This window comes from Macaca mulatta, chromosome 9 (genome assembly GCF_049350105.2).
Source record: "Macaca mulatta isolate MMU2019108-1 chromosome 9, T2T-MMU8v2.0, whole genome shotgun sequence".
Lineage (NCBI taxonomy): Eukaryota > Metazoa > Chordata > Mammalia > Primates > Cercopithecidae > Macaca > Macaca mulatta.
The window spans coordinates 58,214,558-58,237,263 of record NC_133414.1 but is presented as its reverse complement, the minus strand read 5'-3'; the positions used below and the strand labels follow the sequence as shown (position 1 = coordinate 58,237,263).

At 39.0% G+C, this 22,706-nt stretch overlaps 1 non-coding gene and 1 pseudogene across 2 annotated transcripts in view; one reads left to right on the top strand and one right to left on the bottom strand.

The window, feature by feature from the left end:
* LOC144331436 (ribosome biogenesis protein BMS1 homolog) overlaps positions 1-22,706 on the top strand; it is a 55,558-nt pseudogene that overhangs the window by 7,523 nt on the left and 25,329 nt on the right. Inside the window, exons 5-14 of the transcript XR_013398513.1 lie at positions 181-260; positions 1,865-2,053; positions 2,953-3,095; positions 3,824-3,945; positions 4,289-4,474; positions 5,186-5,324; positions 7,386-8,142; positions 8,328-8,434; positions 9,381-9,538; positions 13,315-13,396. The product of XR_013398513.1 is annotated as a ribosome biogenesis protein BMS1 homolog (transcript). The remainder of the gene's footprint in view (positions 1-180; positions 261-1,864; positions 2,054-2,952; positions 3,096-3,823; positions 3,946-4,288; positions 4,475-5,185; positions 5,325-7,385; positions 8,143-8,327; positions 8,435-9,380; positions 9,539-13,314; positions 13,397-22,706) is intronic.
* Positions 20,960-21,063, bottom strand: LOC114676081 (small nucleolar RNA U13). Its single transcript, XR_003719715.1, has one exon. It is a non-coding gene; the product is annotated as a small nucleolar RNA U13 (small nucleolar RNA).

Below are 22,706 nucleotides of genomic sequence, written 5' to 3'. Positions count from 1 at the left end.
AAACAGGATGGAATTTATTTTATTTTACCAGTTTTTGCTTATAAAAATGAACTTCTGGTACACTCCTATAAACATATATGGTGTTTTACTGGATGCAATTACAAAAATGAAAATTAGCATTGATGGTTACAGTTTTTTCAGGGTCTTTTTAAAGTAAAGTTTTCATCTTTTCACTTACAGGTAAAAAGTGCAGACTCACCATTATTGAATGTGGGTGTGACATTAACGTGATAGTTGATCTGGCTAAAGCAGCAGATCTGGTAAGTCAGCAGGGGCATCCTGGGGTGCTGATGGAGACTTACAGCACTGTGATAGGTTATTTACCCTGTGATGAAGGGAAGAGAGTTTTATGATTATTAAAGGAAACATGATCATCATCAGGGATACAGTAGATGTGATTGAATTGATGATAATAATAGTAATAAATGTTATTATATTAATAATAAACATGAATGTGCACAATGACATGTATTCCAAAATCTTAGAGCACATCACAGGATGGAGAAAACCTTTAATGAACACAGCTAATAAGAGCTCATTAATATGTGTACATAGATATGTAAAAATATATCATAGTAATTGTCATTTCTTCTTGGACCCTTCCTGTCACCGTGCTGACTGCTTTCTACAAACTTGGCTTACATAGACCCTTGATACACCCGTCAGGTGAGTAGGCATTATCTGTAGCTTACAAAAGATGAAATAGAGGCTCCCAGCAGTTAAGTAACTTGTGTGAAGATGGGACCTTTCTTCTCGATGGTTCCAGAATCTTCATCCTTAATGATAATGCTAGAGTACATGAATTGCCTGAAGAAGTGGTCAGAATTTATCAATAGAAAATACAGTACTCAGTGTACGGAAAATGTACACGCTCTTGCATTTATGGAAATGATAATGTTCACTATTTCTGATATTCTATTAACTACTTAGTTTAATCAAAGATGGGCATTTCTGTTTCCATATTTTGTTATTTTTAGTTTATCTATGGAAAGATAAGAACAAAAGTGTATTTAATATTAAAATTACAAGTTTCCAGGAATCAATTCTGAAATTATTTTGCATCTTTGAAGTGTCTTAAATTTTAAAAATTGGTCTTATCTGTTTATATTTTCTTATAGACTACCATTCATTATAATCTTACGGTTTTTTGACTTAATTTTAAACTGGTACCTATTTAAAAAATACTTCTGAGCAATTGAGTTATACAAGTTAACATGCAAGATAGAGGTTTCCACTGCATGCTTCTCAAAAAAAAAAAGACTTTTTTTTTTCTATGAGGATATTGAAACAAGAAGTTGGTTTTCTGTACATATTTAATATATTTCATTGATTATCACTTGCCTCCCATTCTTTGGGTGTCAAAGACCTGTTATTTGGCTTAAAAGTACATTACAGAAAACTTCATTTCTTTAAATTAGGATTTCTTAGGTAAGGGCCAGGTTAGACCCAGCCTTTTCTGAGTTACTTCTCATGCATTAAAATTCTTAAAATGGAAGTTTATATCCTAGTGGACATTGTCTTATGGTTGCCTTTTAGAGCAAGTAAGAGGGTGTTGGTTTCTCTGTCTGGGTGATGCCTGTGTAGTCATTTGACTTAGTCTGGAGTGCGACTTTTCTGTCAAGGACCAGATAGTAAATATTTTCAGCTTTGTGGATCATATCTCTTGCAGCTACTTAGCTCTGCAGTTGTAGTGCACAGGCAGCCACAGACAATATATAAATGAATTAATGTGGCTGTGTTCCAATAAAACTTTAGTTACAAACACAGGTGATGGACTGGATTTGGCCTGTGGCCAGTTGCCAACCCCTAGTGTAGGTGGTCTGTTTTGGTAGTTTCTTTGAGAAATGATGTATTCTGTTTGTAGGTACTGATGCTTACAGATGGCAGCTTTGGGTTTGAAATGGAAATGTTTGAGTTTCTAAACATCTGTCAAGTATATGGTTTTCCTAAAATTATGGGAGTCCTCACCCACCTTGACTCCTTCAAGCATAATAAACAACTGAACAAGACGAAGAAGCAATTAAAACACAGGTTCTGGATAGAAGTTTACCCTGTAGGAAGAGAAATAATTGTTGGATACTAAAGTATAATCCTACTAAAAAGACTGAAGAGGCCCGATGCAGTGGTTTATGCCTGTAATCCCAGCACTGTGGTAAGCAGAGGCAGGTGGATCACTTGAGGCCAGGAGTTTTGAGCTCAGCACAAAATGACCAAACCCTGTCTCTACTGAAAATGCAAAAATTAATCAGGTGTGGTGGCATGCACCTGTAATCCCAGCTACTCAGGAGGCTGAGACATGGAATTGCTTGAACCTGGGAGGGAGAACGTGCAGTGAGCTGAGATCGTGCCACTGCACTCCAGCATGGGTGACAGAGTGAGACTCCATCTCACAAAAAAAAAAAAAAAAAAAAAAAAAAAAGACTAAAGAGGCATTGCTAAGTCTCTCTAGGATTTGGATTCGGCTCCTGAATTCCCTTTGTGTATGTGTTCACATTCTCTGGAAGGTTTCCCTCAAGAGGGTGCTTATTCTGGGTCTCTTGGTGTATCTCACTGCTGCACCAGGCAGTGTCTGGCTGTTTTGGGGTCGGGACTTAATAGAGTACATCAGAAGTTTCTGCCAGTTACAGGACCAGGCACTGCCCCTTCCTTTCCATGCTGCTTTGGTCCATCAGCCACAGAAACATTTCTGTGCTCAGATGCCTCACCTCGCTCTTCTCACCATACTTAGACAGATGAACCTGCTCAGCTGCAGAGCATTCTGCCTCTGTGGGGTTCTAATAAGTCCTGAAAGAAGCCAGCAAGGCTCTGGAAGCCTCAGAACAGTGGCTTTGCTGCAGCTGCAAATCTTCCTTCTTAGGATTGCTTCTTGTAAACAAGAAGAGCTTTTATTTTGTTGCAGTATTGATGAGAATTTAATTGGAATTTAATTTTTAATTTTCCTTTAATGTTTAGGGTGCCAAGCTGTTCTCCCTTTCTGGAATGCTGCATGGAGAATATCAAAACCAAGAAATCCACAATCTGGGCCATTTTATTACAGTTGTGAAGTTTAGGCCTCTCACATGGCAAACTTCTCACCCTTATATCCTGGCAGACAGGTAAAAAGTGACTGTAAACTTTTTCTTCCTGGGCCATATATTTCAAAGCTAAACAGTCTGGAAAAAGAAGAGTGGTAGGATTTATTTTGTGCCTATTTGAATAGTGGGGGTAGAAGTGTAGTTGATGGAAAATGTCTACTTATATCATTGCTCAAAGATGCTGTGCCTTTGGGAGTAAATTAATTATGAGAAGTTTAGGACAATGGGAGGACTTGGAAGCATTTAAGGCTACAGGATGTGGCCCCATCCTGAGTTCATCCTCAGTTTTCAGTGATGCTGCCTTCGTGCCCGGGTGCTTGAGTCCTCATGTGTGCCTTCAGTTTCCTTCCTTTGTGCTCTTCTTTGTGCTGTGATTTTTCTCAGCCTGGGATATCCTTTCTCCACCTGCCAGAATCCAAGCCACAGCAAAAATCCCAGAGCACAGGCTCACCCTCTTCCAGAAAGGGATTTTCTGAATGTGTTCTTCACTCCTCCCTGACCCCAGGTGGACGTCATCTCCCTGTCTGGTGTCTTATGGAATGAATGTCAATTTCAGCCTAGAGACACAGTTGTGTGCCTGCCCCTTTTCCTCTGGTGGATGGTGAACGGTGCTTCCTTATTTCTTCATTTTCTAGTTTTCTAAATGACGTGCTTAGTGGACAAGAGTGTGATGAGTCACTGACACATGAAAGGAGGTATACGAACTTTTGGCATTCATTTCTACTGTATGATTGAGTTTATTTTTCTAGGATGGAAGATTTGACAAACCCAGAGGATATCCAAACAAACATCAAAGGTGACCGGCAGGTGTCACTTTATGGTTATTTAAGAGGAGCACACTTGAAAAATAAAAGCCAAATTCATATGCCAGGTATTCTCTTGTTGTAGAACATACTAGAATTACACATAGGATTCTTGGGATGGCGTTATTTCTCAGAAAAACTGAAAAGTGACCAAACAAGGGAAGATGGCCTTGCTGGAGGTTTTAAAAGTAACCCAGCTGTGTGTAGGCCTGCAAAGGTGTTATCGAATCCCCTCTTCTCTGACCTCTTGTCTTGTAACTAGAGGGCCACTGTTTCAGTGTGGCACAATGCCCTTCTTTAGTGTCATGGGTTAAGCCCTTGGACTATGGCTCGTTTTTAACCCCCCAGTCAACAGTGGATACTTCTGACTTCTTGTCAGCTGAAGCTGGCTTTTTGGATCCTGTCTTCCAGGGGTAGAAGATTTTGCCATGAGTGACATCGGTTTCCTTTCAGACCCTTTTGCTCTTCCTGAACAACAAAAGAAGCGCTGTTTAAATGAGAAGGAGAAGCTGGTTTATGTGCCTCTTTCTGGGATTGGGGTGTGCTGTATGACAAAGACGCTGTCTATGTTGCCTTGGTGGCAGCCACGGTTTTCAGGCTTCAGTGAGACGGGAGTCATTGTTCTGAACTCTCATTACTCTTTCTGAATCTGTTTTTTAATCACAAAAAGTAAGATACTCAACTTTTACTTATTGAAGATTTTTCTCTTGTACTTATAATAAAGGCCCAAATGCATATTGTAAATATATAGGATAAAAATAATACCTTTTTTTTTTTTTCATTTTACCAAACAGAAGAGTCCTGTCCTCCAGGCCTCCTTGATCCATGGCCCCAGTGCGGGCCCTGCTGCCATGTGACGCCTGCACAGCCCATCCCCGTTTCTACAAAATCAGTGTGCTTGCCAGCTCTCATTGGTCCGTTCTCATTCACAATGGTCTCCTCATTCTGTATTTTAAAGTGGATTTTAAATGTTGATTTCTTAGTTCTGTAGTTGAATTTTATTGAGTTAAAATCAGGGTTATATAAAGATGTTAGAAAAGCTAGCACTGTTGTAGCACTGGAACTGAGATTTTTCTAGCTAGGTATTTAGGTTATCAGGTTACATACTCACTGAAGTTTGGAAAAGTTTAATGGAGATGGGGATCCATTTCAAGCTTTGCTCTAAGGATTTTCTTCTCTGCTTTTTGAGGCATTAAGAAAGGTTCTCAGGAAATGTGTCTAAGATAATTTTGAGAAACTGAGTGAAACCAGTGTCTCTCCAGGATCTTTGTGCTTTCCTCACGTGCCTTTTCTTGGTGGCCTTGACAGGACGAGGTGGGGCCCATCCATGAGCTGGTCCAGAGTCTCATCTTCACCATCTCCACCATTGATGCCAAGATGGCTTCAACTCGGGTGATGCTGTTTGCTGGTTCCAAGCCACTTGGGTCAGAGGATATAGATAATCAAGGAGAAGTCTGCTTTTTTTCTATTTTTAATAAAAAGATACATTATAGAAGATGTGTAATTCTGCTATCATAACACATTTTGGTGGAATTCATTCTAGGTTGTTTTGGTTTTGTGGGTGTGTGTGTATGTGTCTCTGAGGGCTTTTCACTTACCTGACATTACGAGGGAGTATTTTCTTGAAATAAAATACAGGATGCATTTTTCAACAGACCCCAAATATTCTTCGAATACCACACCATCTTCCATAGGTTACTTTTTGTTTTTTTTTTTTAAGAGACCTAAGGGCACTCCGCTTTCTTTTGGTGGCCAAAACACTAGAACAGTCAGGGAGTTTGTGGCTGTCCAGAAGCCACATGCCTTGTCTCTGAAAGTTTTATGTTGTATTATCTCCCATGGGTAGGTTTCCATGGATGTGTGGCTTATGTGAATTATTTCTCAGTCTGGGTTGGGAATTTATATACCTTTATACATAGTGGATGTTTGCAAAACATTGGTTTTGTTGGATTGATTGATTCCCAGTAAAATTTATCTGAAAATTTTGAGATTACCTAGTATGTAATTTGGTATAAACATAGTATTTACATATAAATACTATGTAATTACCTAGTATGTAATTACCTAGTATGTAATTTGTTACAGTGTGCATAAGCTACCTAGCACGATGCCTGACGGATACGAAGTGTTCGCCGAAAGATCACTCTTTTATAATGAGTGTTGTTATCTACTTTCATTTTTCCATATCCTTTTAGTCATCCTTGTCTACAAGAATACTCTCTTCTAATACAGTTAGTTAAAATGCATAATTTTATTTCTATATTCTGAGCACTTCCTTTTTCTATACAGTCTTCATGTAGTCATCATGTTGTTATTATTGGGGTATTCTTTTTTTTTTGAGACAAAGTCTCACTTTGTCTCCCAGGCTGGAGTGCAGTGGCATGATCTTGGCTCACTGCAGCCTTGAACTCTCAGGCTCAAGTGATCCTCCCACTCCAGCTCCACAAGTAGCTGGGTCTATAGGAGTGTGCCACCACACACGGCTAATTTTTAACTTTTTTTCTAGAGACGAGGTCTCACTATGTTGCCCAGGCTGGTCTTGAACTCCTGGGCTCAAGCAATCCTCCCACCTTGGCCTCCCAAAGTCCTGGGATTACAGATGTGAGCCACTATGCCTGGCCTATTATTTCTGTATCCTGCCACTATACCTGGCTTATTATTGCTGTATTCTAACTTATCCATCTCTTATGGTATGATTTTTAGTTTTTTTCTAATTTGTGTTTTCATAATTTTACATATCTTGCTATGTTAATTAGCTTTATACAGTTTTCTTTCATCCAGTGATTTTAGCCTCCTGATGATTCTTGTCTGTCAGTTATGGCACTGGTGACTTAAAATGGATGTTCTTCCTCTGTCATTCCTCCTACATTTTTTAGCCGGCATTTTTAACAAAGAGCTTTCACTTCTCCCCTTTATGTTGGTATCACTGCTGACTAATGTACTTCCATTTTGTTCCATGGTTTATCTTCCATCACTATCATTATTCTTCCTGATGCCTATGCTGTCCCAGATTTGGCCACGGGAGCCTTCAGCCTGTCTCCTGTGTCCTTTCAACTGTCTCTGTTAGTCTTTGAGCATTTCTTACTTTCTGACAAAACAAGAGGATCCAGGCTCATTTTGCCCTTTTCCTGCCTTGGGCCTGGACTCGGCCATTTCTCTTAAGGATCATGTGTTTTTAGCTTAGAAATAAATCAGCTTTCCAAAAGATCTACAAAACACTAACTTCCTTGTTAAGCAATTTTTTTCTAAAATTAGATTTTTTTTTTTAAAGGCTTATTTCTTTATTCTCCCTATAAGTTCTTTTGAAGTATGGTGTTAGGGAACCATGCCTGAGTTTGTTTATTAAGTGTTCCAATTTTTATCAGATCATTTTTTTCCCTATGCTATGTCATCTTAAACAATTCCTTGACATTTTCTATTTCTTTATATTTTCGTTGACTACATTGCCATTTCTAGATTAACTGATTAATGTACAAGTTAAATTATTTTGCATTTCCTTGGCAACATAGGCTGTTGATGTCAAAGGAGGGAAAACAAACGGACTTAAAAACTGGGCGAATGCGTCGGAAAGCCGTTTTTGGAGATGAAGATGAATCTGGAGATAGTGATAATGAAGAAGATGATGAAATATCTGAAGATGATGGGTTGGAAAATGGCTCTAGTGATGAGGAAGCAGAAGAAGAGGAAAATGCTGAGATGACTGATCAGTATATGGCTGGTAAGGGCGTCAAACGATGGAAACTTGAAGAGTTGGAAGAAGACAGTGAAATGGATTTGCCAGCATTTGCTGACAGTGACGATGACCTTGAGAGGAGCTCAGCGGAAGAAGGGGAAGCAGAGGAAGCTGATGAAAGCAGTGAAGAAGAGGACTGCACTGCAGGAGAGGGGGGCATTTCAGGATCAAAGGCTGTTGGAGAAGGTAGTAAAGCAGGGCTGTTGCCAGCTAATCGCCAGAGTGACCATGTGAATCTGGAGAAGTCTTTGCCGATGAAGAAAGCAGCCCTCATGACTTCCGATTCTGGGCATTACACAGCTGAAGGGGCGTTTGCATTGGAAGATAAATCTAAAGAAAGCTCCTCATTCAGTGCAGAGGAAGAGGACTCAGAAAATGACGAGGCTGTTAGAAAAAAGTTTTCAAAGCCTTCTCATGTGAGCAGTGGTCAGAAACTGGGGCCAAGGAACTTAATTGATGAGACCAGTGATATAGAAGATTTACTCAAAGAGGAAGAAGATTACAAGGCAGAAAATAATGATTCCAAAGAAACCTCAGATAAGCTTAAATTTAGTTGGTTGCTGCTATGAACTTGGCTCTCGAAGTGGTACCCAGTGAAATGTCTCCATTTGGGGGTCTGCTGATTTTGAGATTAACTGTTGAAATGCTGCATTGTGGATGGATCTCAAGGGAGGGGAGACACGTGAACAAGCCTAACTGGAGGTTGGCTTTGGTCATTTCAGGTGCCCTCAAGTGGAAGGAAGACCTTTCCAGAAGGGCAGCTGAGGCCTTTCTGAGGCAGCAGCAAGCAGCTCCCAACCTCCGAAAGCTTGTTTACGGGACAGGTAAAGAATTCTGGTTCAGAGCTGGAAACGTTTTAGTTTCTCTGATTGTTTTCTGAAAAGGAGATGAGGGAATTGGTTGATTGGGCTGGTATTGTTGACATCCATAATTGCTGGCCATCACATTTCATATTTGGCAGATTAATCATCAACTTATGAGGACCACACTTTGGTCTTATGAAGTAGACTTATGGGTTTGTTGTAAAACTTGATGCAAATACTGTCCATTGCATCATGTTATGTCCCCTATTTAAAAGTCCTTCATGAGAAACTTTTTGAGAATTTGGTGCTAGAAAAATACTTCTGACCATAAAAATATTTATTTTTTCCTTTCTGAGAATGAGAACCCTGTATAACACAGTTTGTTCTCCCTTTTGCCCTTCTCTTCTGATTTCATGCTTTATTAAACTTACCTATATGTATTTTCTGGTAGAATTAATGCAAAAGTAAATAGATAGTGGTGAACTTTACATTGTGCTCCCTGGTTACTGCACGATGAGATCAAGGCCACATGGTGAGACATTTGGGCTCAGCACACTGAATTGGGAGGGTTGCTGTGAACTGATTTTCATTCAGGTTTTGTCTAAGTACGCTTAGTGATGAGAGGCTCAACACTCTTTAGAGCTCTTCTTTAATCATCTAAAGCTCTGCTTTTAAATGTCCCTTCCCTCCCTTGAGCCCTAATAGTCTCGTTCCTCAGCCTCTTAGCTGCTGCCGTGCAGGAGCGCAGGAGGCCCACACATGTAGAGCAATAGCTTCCTGGCTCTCTTAACCTGTGACTGCCCTGCCCTCTTAGTGCCTAACTCATATGTGGCCATTGCTATACCCACCACAGACAGGGGCCCTCAGTTCCTGAGTTCGAAGATTCATGGCCTAACCTGTCAAAAACAATGAGTCCTCCAGGGCTGTAGTTTTTGTTCTCACTTTTCTGCCATGGCGTCCTCTTTAGTGGCAGAAGATAATGAAGAAGAAGATCATGATACCCAAGAAGAGCTTGCAGGATTGTTTCACGTCAACCAGCCTGACAGAGAGTGGAAGCACAAGGCTGACTCTTTGGACCACTCCAGATTTCTTGTGGAGGCCCCCCATGACTGGGATTTAGAGGAAGTAAGGCTCGGTAGTACATTTGATTTATTAGAGGATTGTTCTAGAATAAGATTATCTGATGTCAATATTGCTTACCTGTTGTTGGCTTCTTATTTTTACAGGATTACAGGTCATTCTCCCAGATATTACAGTGGGCACTTCATGCATCCTAAGCAGTAACATGTTCTGAGTTTAGTTAGACCATGTACATGGCCCACGGGGGACAGGTTCAGCTTCCAGTGTGGACAGTAGTGTGCATTTTCATTTTGAAGTGGCGTACATAAGTTTTTATACATCAGATGTATTTTGTGTCTTATCACTAGGATATACGTAACACTCCTGAGTTAACATTTATAGTTTTTGCTATTTGTAAGCATAGAGAAATCTGTGATACCTGTAAATGTTCTTCCTGCAGCTCACCACTTTGTAATCACACTGGAATTCATTCAGTACTCAAACTCACTACAGCTTACCCTCCTCTTAGACGTCTTCTCTTTCTCTCTCTCTCTTTTTTTTTTTTTTTTGAGATGAAGTCTCACTCTGTTGCCCAGGCTGGAGTGCAGTGGTGCCATCTCGGCTCACTGCAACCTCCACGTCCCAGGTCCCGGTTCAAGCAATTCTCCTGCCTCAGCCTCAGGAGTAGCTGGGATTATAAGCATGTGCCACCATACCCGGCTAATTTTTGTATTTTTAGTAGAGATGGGGTTTCACCATGTTGGCCAGGCTGGTCTTGAACTCCTGACCTCATGATCCATCTGCCTCAGCCTCTCAAATTCTCTTTTTGTTTTTTTTTTTTTTTTTTTTGAGACATCGTCTTGCTCTGCATCTTGGACTGGAGTGCAGTGGCATGAGCGTATGGCTCAATGCAGACTCGACCTCTTGGGGTCAAGGGATCTTCCCACCTCAGCCTTCAGAGTAGCTGGGACTATAGGCATGAGCCACCAGGCCTGGCTAATTTTTGCATTTTTTGTAGAGAAAATGTTTCACCATATTGAGCTAGTCTCAATCTCTGGGCTCGAGTGATCTTCCTGCCTTGGCGTCCCAGCCTGCTGGGATTACAGGAGTAAGCCATCGTGCCATCCCCTTTCTCTATATTCTTTTCTGCAATGTTCTGATCTTCCAAAGGTTGTCTTCTTTTTTGTCAATTCTGTTTGGCTTAGATGTCGCTTCTCACAGAGGCCCAATTGCTATCATACTGCCTATTGTAATTCACCAGGTACCACATAATGAACTTTATGAGATTTTATTTAACCGTTCTTTATGGTGAAATTTAATACAGATGTAGAAAACCACATGAAAACAATTGTTTAACTTAATGGGTTGCCAGAAGGTGAAGACCCCAGCACTCAGGCTGGAAAATCAAGCTTTGCTGCTCAATTGCGACACCAGTCACAGTCCCCTTCCTCCCTGTAGAAGGAGGTGTGGTCCAGCTTCTTACGGGGACTCTCCTTTTCTTCCTGGTTTCCTCGTCCGTGCTTCCATAAGCATCATAGTTTACTTTTACCTGATTTTCATTACTGTTTTTCACTCTATCTTTTAACACTTTTAGTCAACAATCTTTCCTTCCCATTTCTTTTTTTTTGGTTACATTTTATTTAAGAAACCAAGTCTTTGGTCTGCAGAATTTCTTGCATTCTGGACTTTGTGGATTGCTTTGCATCCCTCTGTAGTTTCACAGGCCCTCCTGTATTTCCTGTGAATGGGTATGGAGCAATACTAATAGAACTTCTGTGATGAGCGCAATGTATATCTGAGCTGTGGGTTGTGGCTTCTTGTGGCTACTGAGCTCTTTAAATGTGGCCAGCGAGACTAGAGAACTAAATTTTAAATTTTATTTAATCTTAATTAATTTAAATAGCCACATGTTTCTAGTTACCTTATAGACAAAACATCTAACTGTTGGATAGGATTTAAATTTGATTTTTATTTTTCGGCAAAACTGCTTCCCAGGTGGTGGGTGGTGTTTTCTCATTAGGAGGCGCATAAAGACTGATTGTGTCCTTTTAATCATGTTAGATGTTATCAGTTGTTGGTGCTCAATGCCCAGAACCATCCATTTCTTAAGAACATAGAGTGATGATGTTCTGTTCAATAATTTCTCTTTATTTATTAGCTGTAATACTTATTTAAAGAGAAACTTTTTTTCTTCTACTATTCGGTTATCCACTTCTATATATATATAAGGTAAATGCTTGATTTTTTTTTTTTTTTTGGAGACAGAGTCTTGCTCTGTCACCCAGCCTGGAGTGTAATGGTGCAATCTCAGCTCACTGCAACCTCTGCCTCATGGGTTCAAGCAATTCTCCTGCCTCAGCCTCCTGAGTAGCTGGGTTTACAGGTGCCCGCCACCGTGCCCGGCTAATTTTTGTATTTTTAGTAGAGATGGTGTTTCACCATGTTGGTCAGGCTGGTCTCAAACTCCTGATCTTGTGATCCGCCCACCTCAGCCTCCCAAAGTGCTGGGATTACAGGAGTGAGCCAATGCGTCCAGCCCATACTTGATTTTTTAATCAGTTTTTCCAAAGGACACTTGTTAGTAAGTTTCACTGTGGTGTTATGGATATAAATGTAGTTGATGTGCCTGGTGCTGCTGCACCTGTTATCCTTATTGAAACTCCTCTTTATCCCACCTGTGGCCTGTGGGAGTCTCTGCATGCCAACTCCTGAGTTCTTATGTGACGATCATAGTCATCCTTGATCAATTCTTGCTCTGTGATGTCAGAGAGCTCTTGGAATCAGCCATAAGAAGTCCTGATTTCTTTTAGTAGAAAATGGTATTTCAACATGACAGCCTAGGCATAGGAATGCTTACTGCCATGAGTTGGTCATTACTTCTAGGCCTTCTCAGCTACCCAAACCAGGAGAGTTCTTATAGATATTTCCAGTTCACATTCAGGACTACATCTTATTCATTCTTCCACTGGACAATTATTCCCTGGTTGAATCAGAAGATGATGAAATTAGAGAATCACATAATTACTCATTTGCTTTATCCCGTATTACACACAAAATAGTGTCAGAATAATATGATTACTGAAAACAGTTAAATAATATTTTCCCTCATATACTCACTCATTTCTCTTTTCAAAAGTGACTGTGCCATTTTACTTACCCACTGGCACTGTATGTGGGTTCCAGTTTCACCACTTCTTCACCAGCACTTGTTATTATCTGTCTTTTTGATTATAGCCATCCTAGAGGGGATGAAGTTGTATCTCATTGCAGTATTGACTTGCATTTCCCTGATAGATAATGATGTTGAACATCTTTTCATGTGTTTATTGACTATTTGTATATATTCTTCATATTGTTTGCCCATTTCAAAAGTTGGATTACTTAGTTGTATGTGTTGTTTATATATCCTGGATATAAGTCCTTTATCAGATACATAATTCTCAAATATCTGCACCCATTTTATAGGAATTAAGTTTTCAAACAGACGGGTTTAGATTAACAAGTATCAAGACCAACTTTGTAAACTACTGTTTCATTGCATCACCTTAGAAACCTTAATAAAATTGAAAATTAGTTGAGTTAGTAATTATCTGTTTGTTTACTTATGAGGTTAGTAGACTAGTAGTATTTAATACTTTCCCTATCTGCTGCTTAACGTGTTTCATCTCTGCAGTTACACTGTCTCCATCAAAGGTAAAGTTATTTCCTAGACTCATTTGGAATGAGAATATCCATGAAAGTGGGAAATATTTAAAGGCAAGTTGTTGCCTACTGCCATTTCTTAGAGTTGTTTTGCTGAGTGATTGGAACATCTCACCTAAGTACTCACTTTTCTGCATAAGGCCATGAACAGTCTCAGAGATTGTTTCGTGACTAGAAAGTGGGAAGACGATAAAGATGCAGCAAAGGTCTTAGCAGAAGATGGTAAGTAAAGAGCTGGGTTCTTCAGGAAGACTGGCTTCTCAAACTTTATTTTCTTCTGAATCTTAGACAATAGTGAAATTGAAAATCATAGTCACTTGTGAAATGCTTTGGGGAATTCAGACAGGAGTATATGAGCCAGGTAATATTCCGGATTTTCCTTTTATGATGATCTTATTTTCTCAGTTGGCTAACTGATTTACTACATATAGACCTTAAAAGTGAGAAACTTTCCATAAATTTTATCATGTGTTTGTTAAAAATAGATTTTGTGTGATGTGAAAAATATACACAAATAGTATTTATATTTTTCTTTTGATAATAAAGGTAGTATGCATTGTGGAAAATTTAGAATGAAAAATACAGAACATACCGGAATTCTATCAACCTATAAGGAAACCTTTGTTAACTTCTTGAAGTATTTACTTCTAGTCACTTAAAAATCATGTGTATAAACCTTTTTAGTTGTACTTTATATAACTTTTGACAGGAGGATTGCTTAAGTGATGTACATTATATAAATTTTGTCATCAAATTTTTTCAAAGGTTTCATTTTTATTATTTGAATATCATACCATAATTCAAGTCACAATTTTTTCAACATCTAAGTAGTTTTGTACTTTGCTCATTTTATAAAGAACTCCACACTGAGCAACTTTGAAATAATTCTTGGCTCACACTTTTTACGCTCTGTTACCCAGGCTGGAGTGCTTTGGTGTGGTCATGGCCCACTGCAGCCTCAGCCTTGCAGACCCAAGTCTCCTGAGTAGCTAGGACCACAGGCTTGCATCACTATACCCAGCTAATTTTTTAATTTTTTTGTACCGACAGTCATTTTCTGTTGCCCAGGTTGGTCTCAAACTCCTAGGCTTAAGAGATCCTCCTGCCTCAGCCTCCCGAGTAGCTTGGACCACAAATGTATACCACCATGCCTGGCTAATTTTCAATTTTTTTGTACAGATGGGGGTCTTGCCATGTTGCCTAGGCTGGTCTTGAATTCCTGGGCTTAAGCAATCCTCCCGCCTTAGCCTTCCAAAGTGCTGGGATTACAGACATGAGCCACTGTGCCTAGTCTGTAGTATTTTAATGTATTCTTTACATATATACAATTTTTTTTCTGGACTTTCTAGTTTATATCATTGATCTCTGTTGGTTCATTTATTATTACTATAATTTAGAACCCTATGTAGCTTTATCACGTTATTAAGACATCAGTTATTAAAACTGTGTCTCAACAGTTTCTTTCTCTTTTTGTTCTGCTGGGGGGCTTTTTAAAGGATTCTCCTGACTATTCTCACTTCCTTAGGGTTTTTTCCGTAGGAACTTAAGAATAGTCTTTTGTTTTCAAAAGAAAGTGTGGTGGGTTTCTTTTTTAATCACTTTAGTGAGGTATAATTGATGGTAAACTACAGTGTTTAAAGTGTACAATTTGATAAGCTTTAATATGTGAATATACCATCGCCACAATCAAAATAATGAACACATTTATCACCCTCACAGTTTTCTTACGCCACTTTGTAACCCTCCATCCTGTCCTCTTCCATCGCCAGGTACATTCAGCTGCCTTGTGTCACTATTCAGTAGGTATTCCCTTTAGAATTTAACCAAAATGGGATCCTACAGTATGTACTCTTTTCTGTCTAACTTCTTTTTCTCAGCATGATTATTTCAAGATTCATCCATGCTGTTGCATCTTCATTTCTTTTTGTTGGCTAGTGGGTAGTCCGTTGTATGATGTGTAGCAATTTATTATCTGTTAACCTGTTAAACAATTATTTCCAGGTTTTGGCTATTATGAGTAAGGTTGCTGTGAACATTTTTGTAGAAATCTTTATATGAACCACCACTTTTATTTCTTTTGGGTAAATAAGTAGTTCAGAATGGACTAAATGGGTCATATGATAGGTACACATTTAAGTTTTTAAGAAATTATCCAACTGTTTTCCAAAGTGTTTACACCATTTTTCATTGCCACCATAACTTTATGTGACTTCCGGTTGCTTCACTCTACATCTTTGCCAGTACCTGGTAGTGTCAGTCTTTTTAAATTGTAGAACCTTCTTTTAGGCATAGAGTGGTATCTTGAAGTTTTAGTGACTAATGGTATTGGGCATTTTTTCATGTGCTTATTTGCCATCTGTGTCTTCTTTGATGAAGCATCTGTTCAAATCTTTTGCACATTATTTTAATTTGGTTACATTCCAAGAAATTTTATGTATTTTTGATACAAATTCTGTATCACATGTGATATGCGATTATTTGTGCCTAGTGTGTGCCTTGTCTTTTCATATTTTTAATAGATTTTCACAAAGCAAAGTATTTAATTTTGGTGTAGGTCAATTTATCAAAATTTTCTTTTTCTTTTCTTGAGATGGAGTCTTGCTCTGTCTCCCAGAGTGCGATGGGATCTCAGCTCACTGCAACCTCTGCCCCCTGGGTTCAAGCCATTCTCCTGCCTCAGCCTCCCTAGTAGCTGGGATTACAGGCACCCACCACCACACCCAGCTAATTTTTGTATTTTTAGTAGAGATGGGGTTTCACCATGTTGGCTAGGCTGGTCTTGAACTCCTGACTTCAGGTGATCCACATGCCTCGGCCTCCCAAAGTGCTGGGATTACAGGCATGAGTCACTGTGCCCTACCCAAAATTTTCTTTTATGAACTATGCTTTTGATACTGTATGTAAGAAATCTTTGCTTCATCTAATGTCACAAATTGTCTTTTATATTCTATAAGTCTTACAGTTTCAGGTTTTACATTTAGCCCTATAATCCTTTTTGAGTTAATTTTTTTTTATGGTGTTGGGTATGGATTTAGGTTCCTTTTGACATATTGATATCCACTTTTCCCAGCACCATCTGTTGAAAGACCATTTTTTCCCCATTGAATTAGCCTGTATTGGTTGGCCATATATGGATGAATATTTCTGGGCTCTCTGTTCTGTTCCTTTGATATATTTGTTTATTTTTATACCAATACCAACATTGTCTCAGTGACTTACAGCTTTATACTTAGTCTTGGAATTAGGTAGTTTTCAACTTTAGGTAGTTTTGCAAACTTTAGTCTCTTTTTCAAAGTGGTTTTGGTTAATCTAGGTTCTTTGCATTTTCATATAAATTTTAAGATGAGCATGTCAATTGCTACCAAAAAGTCCACTGCAATTTTGATTGGGATTTCATGAAACTTGTAAAACAATTTGGGAAAATTGACATATTAACCACGTTGACTTTTCTGATCTATGAACATAGTAATTCTCCATTTTTCTTGTTCTTTAATTTCTCTCAGCAAGGTTTTCAGGATACAGGTCTTATACAACTCTCAACAATTTATTTTCATATCAACTCGTATTTGTGTATGGCTAACATGTAAGAAATACAGTTTATTTTTTACATTGTTCTGTATCCTGCAATGTTGCTAAATTACTCATTAGTTTGTATTTGTTTGTTTGTTTGTTTGTTTGGGACAGAGTCTCTCTCTCTTTGTCACCCAGGTTGGAGTGCAGTGGCGTGATCTTGGCTCACGGCAGCCTCTGCCTCCCAGGTTCAAGCAATTCTCATGTCTCAGCTTCCCAAGTAGCTGGAATTACAGGCAGCCACCACCATGCCTGGGTAATTTTTGTATTTTTAGTAGAGATGGGGTTTCACCATGTTGGCCAGGCTTGTCTTGAACTCCTGACCTCAAGTGTGTATTTGGAGGGGAGGGGTAAACTTTGACTAAAGAGTGTTGATGGTTTTCTAAGTAAATACTTCTTCCTATCCTAAGGATTGTTTTCTTTTATGCTGCTTTTTCTCCTGTTCTGCACAATAAAGCCTGGGGTTCCAACTTCTGCTTTGACCTTTCACTCTGGTCTAATCTCATATGGTTCTCCCAATTTCTGTGCGGGATGGTTCTGGGAGTCTAGCAGGAGCCCTCTTTCTCTACAGAGAGGCTAAGATAGATGCCAGTGGTTTTACTTTCTTTCTTTCCTATCTGGATGACTTAACTTTTCTTGCCTTACTGCCCTGGCTTTAAACTTCCAGGACAGTGTGGATAAGAAGTCAAAGTAAAAATCCTTGCTTTGTCCTGATTTTGCTTATTTTCCAAGTGAACTTAAGAATCACCTTTCCTATTTCCAAAAGAAAACTTTCTGGTATTCTTTTTTCCTAAGAAAACTTTTAATTTTGAGGTAATTGTAGTTTGACATGCACTTGTAAGAACGAATACAGAGAGATCTCCCGTATCTTGTACTATAGCACTATCTGTGTATATATGTACCATATATACTATGTGTACTGTAGTACAAGGTCACAGCCTGGATGCCAACATTGATACAATCTGCTATGTAGATTTTTCCAGTTTTACTTGTGTGTGTGTGTGTGTGTGTGTGTGTACTTCCGTGCTCTTTTATCACATGTGTAGGTTTGTGTGTCTACCAACAGTTAAGATACAGAGCAGTTCCATCACAAGGATCGCTTGTATTGCTGTTTTATAAACACACCCATGCCCCTGCTGTTCCCCAGCCCCCAGTTCCTTCCCTTATGAACCATAATGTGTTTTCTGTTTCTACAATTTTGTCAACCTCGAGAATGTTAAATAAACAGAATTATACAGTCTATAACCTTTTGGGAGGGGCTTTTTAAAAATTTCCTGGAGATCCACTCATGTTAGTGTATGTACCATAGTTCATTCCTTTTTATTGCTGAATAGTGCTGCATTGTATGGATGTACTGGTTTGTTTAACCATTCATCTGAGATCAAGCTGGGTTGTTTTCAGTTTGTTTTGTTCTGTGTTTTTAAAGAAAGAGTCTTGCTCTGATGCCCAGTCTGGGGTGCAATGGTGCGATCTTGGCTCTCTGCAGCCTCGACCTCCTAGGCTTAAGTGATCTTCCCACATCAGCCCGTCAAGGATCTGGTACCACAGGCATGGACTACTGCACCTGGCTAATATTCATATTTTTTGTAGAGACAGGATCTTGCTGTGTTGCTCAGGCTGGTCTTGAACTCCTGGCCTATTTTCAATTTTTGACTATTAGAATTGAGCTACTATGCACACTTGTATACAAGTTTTTGTGTAAATATGCACTTCCCACTTTTCTGGGAAATAAATGCCCAATAATGCAATTGCTGGGTCATATGATAATTGCACAGTTTCATAGGAGACTGCCAGAGTAGTTGGGCCATTTGATGTTTCTACTAGCAATTATGTGAGTGATCCAGTTTCTTTACATCCTTGCCAATGTGTGGTGTTCTCACTGTTGTTTATTCTAGCTATTCTAATAGGTATGTGATATTTCACTGAGGTTTTAACTTCCCTGATGACTAATAATGGTGAGCATTTTTTCATGTGTTTATTTGCATTTTTATATCTTATATACAGATATAAAATATCTGGGGATGTCTTTGGGTTTTTTTTGCACTTTTAAAAATTGAGTTGGGTTGGGTACTGCGAGTTCATTATATATTTAACTCCATTGTCAGATGTGTGATTTGCAGATATTTTCTCCTAGTCTGTAGTTTTCACTTTCTTAACAGGGCCTTTCACAGAGCAAAAGTTTTTATTTTTGATGAAATCCAATTTACTAGTTTTTGTTTGTTTGTTATAGGGAATATCAAATTTGTTTCAAGTGGAGGAACTATTTCCTATTCTTTGATCCTGAAGCTTTTCTCCTATGTTGTTTTCTAAAAGTTTTTTTTTTTTTTGAGATGGAGTCTCGCTCTATTGCGCAGGCTGAAGTACAGTGGCGTCATCTCAGCCCACTGCAACCTCTGCCTCCTGGGTTCAAGGGATTCTCCTGCCTTGGCCTCCTGAGTAGCTGGGACTACAGGCGCGTGCCACCACATCTGGCTAATTTTTTGTATTTTTAGTGGAGATGGGGTTTCACCGTGTTAGCCAGGATGGTCTCGATCTCCTGACCTTGTGATCTGCCCACCTCTGCCTCCCAAAGTGCTGAGATTACAGGCATGAGCCACCGCACCTGACCCTAAAAGTTTTGTAGTATTTTTTGTTTTCTCTTTACACCCATGATCTATTTTGATTTTATGAGAGATAAGGCTTAGGTCAAGGTTTATATTTTTGCATGTGGGTGTATAATTTTTCTAGCACCATATGTTCCATTGAATTGTTTTTGACTTTTGTAAAAAAATAGTTGAGGATCTTTGTGTGGATCTGTTTCTGGGTTATCTTGTGTTCCATTGACTTCATGTGTCAATCCCTTGGCCAGTACCACCCTTGCCGTGTAGGTTCCTGTAGCTTTATAGTGAGTGTTAATGTTGAGTTAGAGTGTCTACTCTTACTTTATTCTTCTTTTTCAAAATTGGTTAAGCTATCCCAGGGCTTGTGACTTTCCATATAAATTTTAGAATAAACTTGTTTATGTCTACAGCAACTTAGCTGAGATTTTGATAGGAATTGCATTAAACCTATAGATCAGTTTGGCGGAGAATATTTTTCTAGTTTGAGTATTAAAATATATGAACACCGTATACTTATTTATTTTAGCTTTTTTATTTCTTTCGTCAGTATTATGATTTTCAGCACACTGGTTGGAAATATGTTTTGATAAATTTAGCCCTAAGTATTTCATTTTGGTTGATTTTCATTTGTCTTTTATCCTGCTAAACTCGCTTATTAGTTGTAGGAGGGTTTCGTTTTGTTGTGTTTTTGTAGATTGCCTGGGATCATCTGCACAGAAAATTGCGTAGAAAACATAGGGACAGTGTTATTTCTTTCTTTTCAACCTGTAAGGCTTTTCCCTCTTCTTTTTTTTTTTTTTCTTTTTTTTTTTTTTTTTTGTTAATTAAATTGGGAATAGAGATGGGGTCTTGCTATGTTACCCAGGCTGGTCTCAAATTCCTGAGCTGTAGTGATCTGCCTGCCTCAGCCTCCCAGAGTGATGAGATTACAGGTGTGAGCGACCTCTCCTGGCCTTCTTTCTGTTTTAAAATTTTCTGCCTTAATTCAGTGACTGGACTTTTAGTACAATGTGGAGTAGGAGTGCTGAGAGTGGACTTCCTATGTTGTTCCCAATCTTTTCACTGCTTTCTGTTTACTATCATGATAGGGTGTAGAATTTTGTCTAATGCCTTTTGGTGTCAGTTGCTACAGTCATCTGGATATGGGTTTCACTCTTTACTCTTTTGATATAAATTACGTTGATCTTTTCAATTTTATTTTTTGAGACACAGTCTTCCTCCATCACCCAGGCTGGAGTGCAGTGGTGCGATCATGGCTCACTGCAACTTCGACCTTCTAGGCTCCAGTGATCCTCCTGCCTCAGCCTCCCAGTAGTTGGGACTACAAGTGTGTGCCATCATACCTGGCTAATTTGTTGTTGTTGCTGTTTGTTTGTTTTGTAGAGCCAGGTCGTACTGTGTTGCGCAGGCTGGTCTTCAACTCCTGGCTTCAAGCTATCCTCCCACTTCGGCCTCCCAGTGTTCGGTTTATAGGCAGGAGTCACTGCATCTGGCCCGATTCATTTTTTGAATGCTGAACCAGATTTGCATTCCTGGAATAACTCTCACTTGGTCATAAATAAAAATAAAAATACAACATATGGAAATGTGTGTGTTTTTTTGTTTTTTCTTTTCATGTCAGATGGTTAATGTGCTAATGTTGTAACAAGGGTCAAGGGTGGCATATCCCACATACATGCATGAATACCCACTCATCACACTTATGAACTACGAAAAGATCGCCATGTGAAAATTTTTATACAAATCTTTTTATGTGTTGTTGGATTCCATTTGATAGTATTTTGTTGAGGACTTTTTGCATTCATGAGGAATATTGGTCCGTGGGTTTTTCTTTGTTGTTGTTTGTTTTCTTTTTGTGGTGTTCTGTCTTCATCTGGTTTTGGCATCGGGATAATACTAGCCTCATAAAATGAGTTGCAAAGTGTTCCTTATTCTGTTTTCTGGAAGAGTTTGCATGGAATTGGTATGAATTCTTAAATATTTGGTGTAATTCTCCAGTGAAACCATCTGGGCCTGGAAATTTCTCATTCAGAAGCTCTTAATTACAAATTTTGTTTCTTTAATGGTGTAGGATGATTCAGGTTATCTATTTCATCTTGCCTGAATTTTGGTAGTTTATTATTTTCAAGGTATTTCAAGGCCCGTTAGGGAAGTGGAAGTTGCACTGAGTGCCTTCTCGAAGAGACCAGCTTGAGTAGTCTGAGGGTGATGTTTAGAGTATCTGCCTAATACTCTTTAACGGCTGCGGGAGCCTTTTTGGTAACCCCTGTTTTATTTGTGATGTTGTTGGTTTGTGTCTTCTCTGTTTTTATCTTTGTCATAAAATTTATTAGTTTTGTTGATTCTATTCAAATAACCAGCTTTTTCTTCCATTGATTTTTTTTCTGGTTTTTTGTTTTCAATTTTATTGATTTCTGCCCTTTATTATTTCTGTTCTTCTGCTTGTTTGGGGTTTATTTTGTTCCTTTTGAAATTTCTTAGATTATTGGTTTATCTTTTATCATTTCTAAAGCGAGCATTTAGTGCTTAAATTTCCTTCTCAGCACTGCTGAGCTGCACCCCACAAATGTTCAAATGTTGTGTTTTCATTCATATTTCCTTTACCGCTTCTTTTTGGCCCATGCATTATTTATAAATATGTTGTTTTAATTATCAAGTATTTAGAGAGTTTCCTGTCTTTCTGTTATAGATTTCTAGCTTGATAACATTATGTTCTGAGAACATATTCTTATGATTTGAATTCTTTTAGATTTGCTGTGATTTCTTTTACTGCCCCAAATGTACTTTTTCTTAGTAGATGTTCTGTTGTCCTTAAAAATGTGTGTATTTTGCTGTTGGGGAGTGGAGTGTGGTACGGATGTCAGATTTTGCTGGTTGACTGTTCAGATCTCTTATAAATCTTTGCTCCTTTTCTGCCTCGTTTCATTCTGTCACTTATGCTAGATAGAGTGTAGTGGCATGAATATGGCTCATTGAAGCCTTGACCTCCTCGGCTCAAGCTGTTCCCCTGGCTTAACCTCCTGAGTAGCTGGGACTACAGGTGTGTGCCGCCACACCTGGCTAAATTTAAAATGCTTTGGAGAAACGAAGCCTTGCTATGTTGCCCAGGCTTGAACTCCTGGCCTCAAGCGATCCTTTGTCTTGGCCTCCCAGAGTGCTGGGATTACAGGCATGACCCACTGTGCCCGGCCTCTGCCTAGTTTTAACAGTTGCTGAGAGGAGGATGTTGAAGTAGATGTCTTCTTGGTGGGTTAATCCTTTTGTCATTAAGCAGTTGTTATGGTCACTTCCTTTTCACGCCATTGGTGAAGGAGGGGTCCCTGCCCTAAAGTGTAGGAGATGGCTGAACACAACACCTGGTG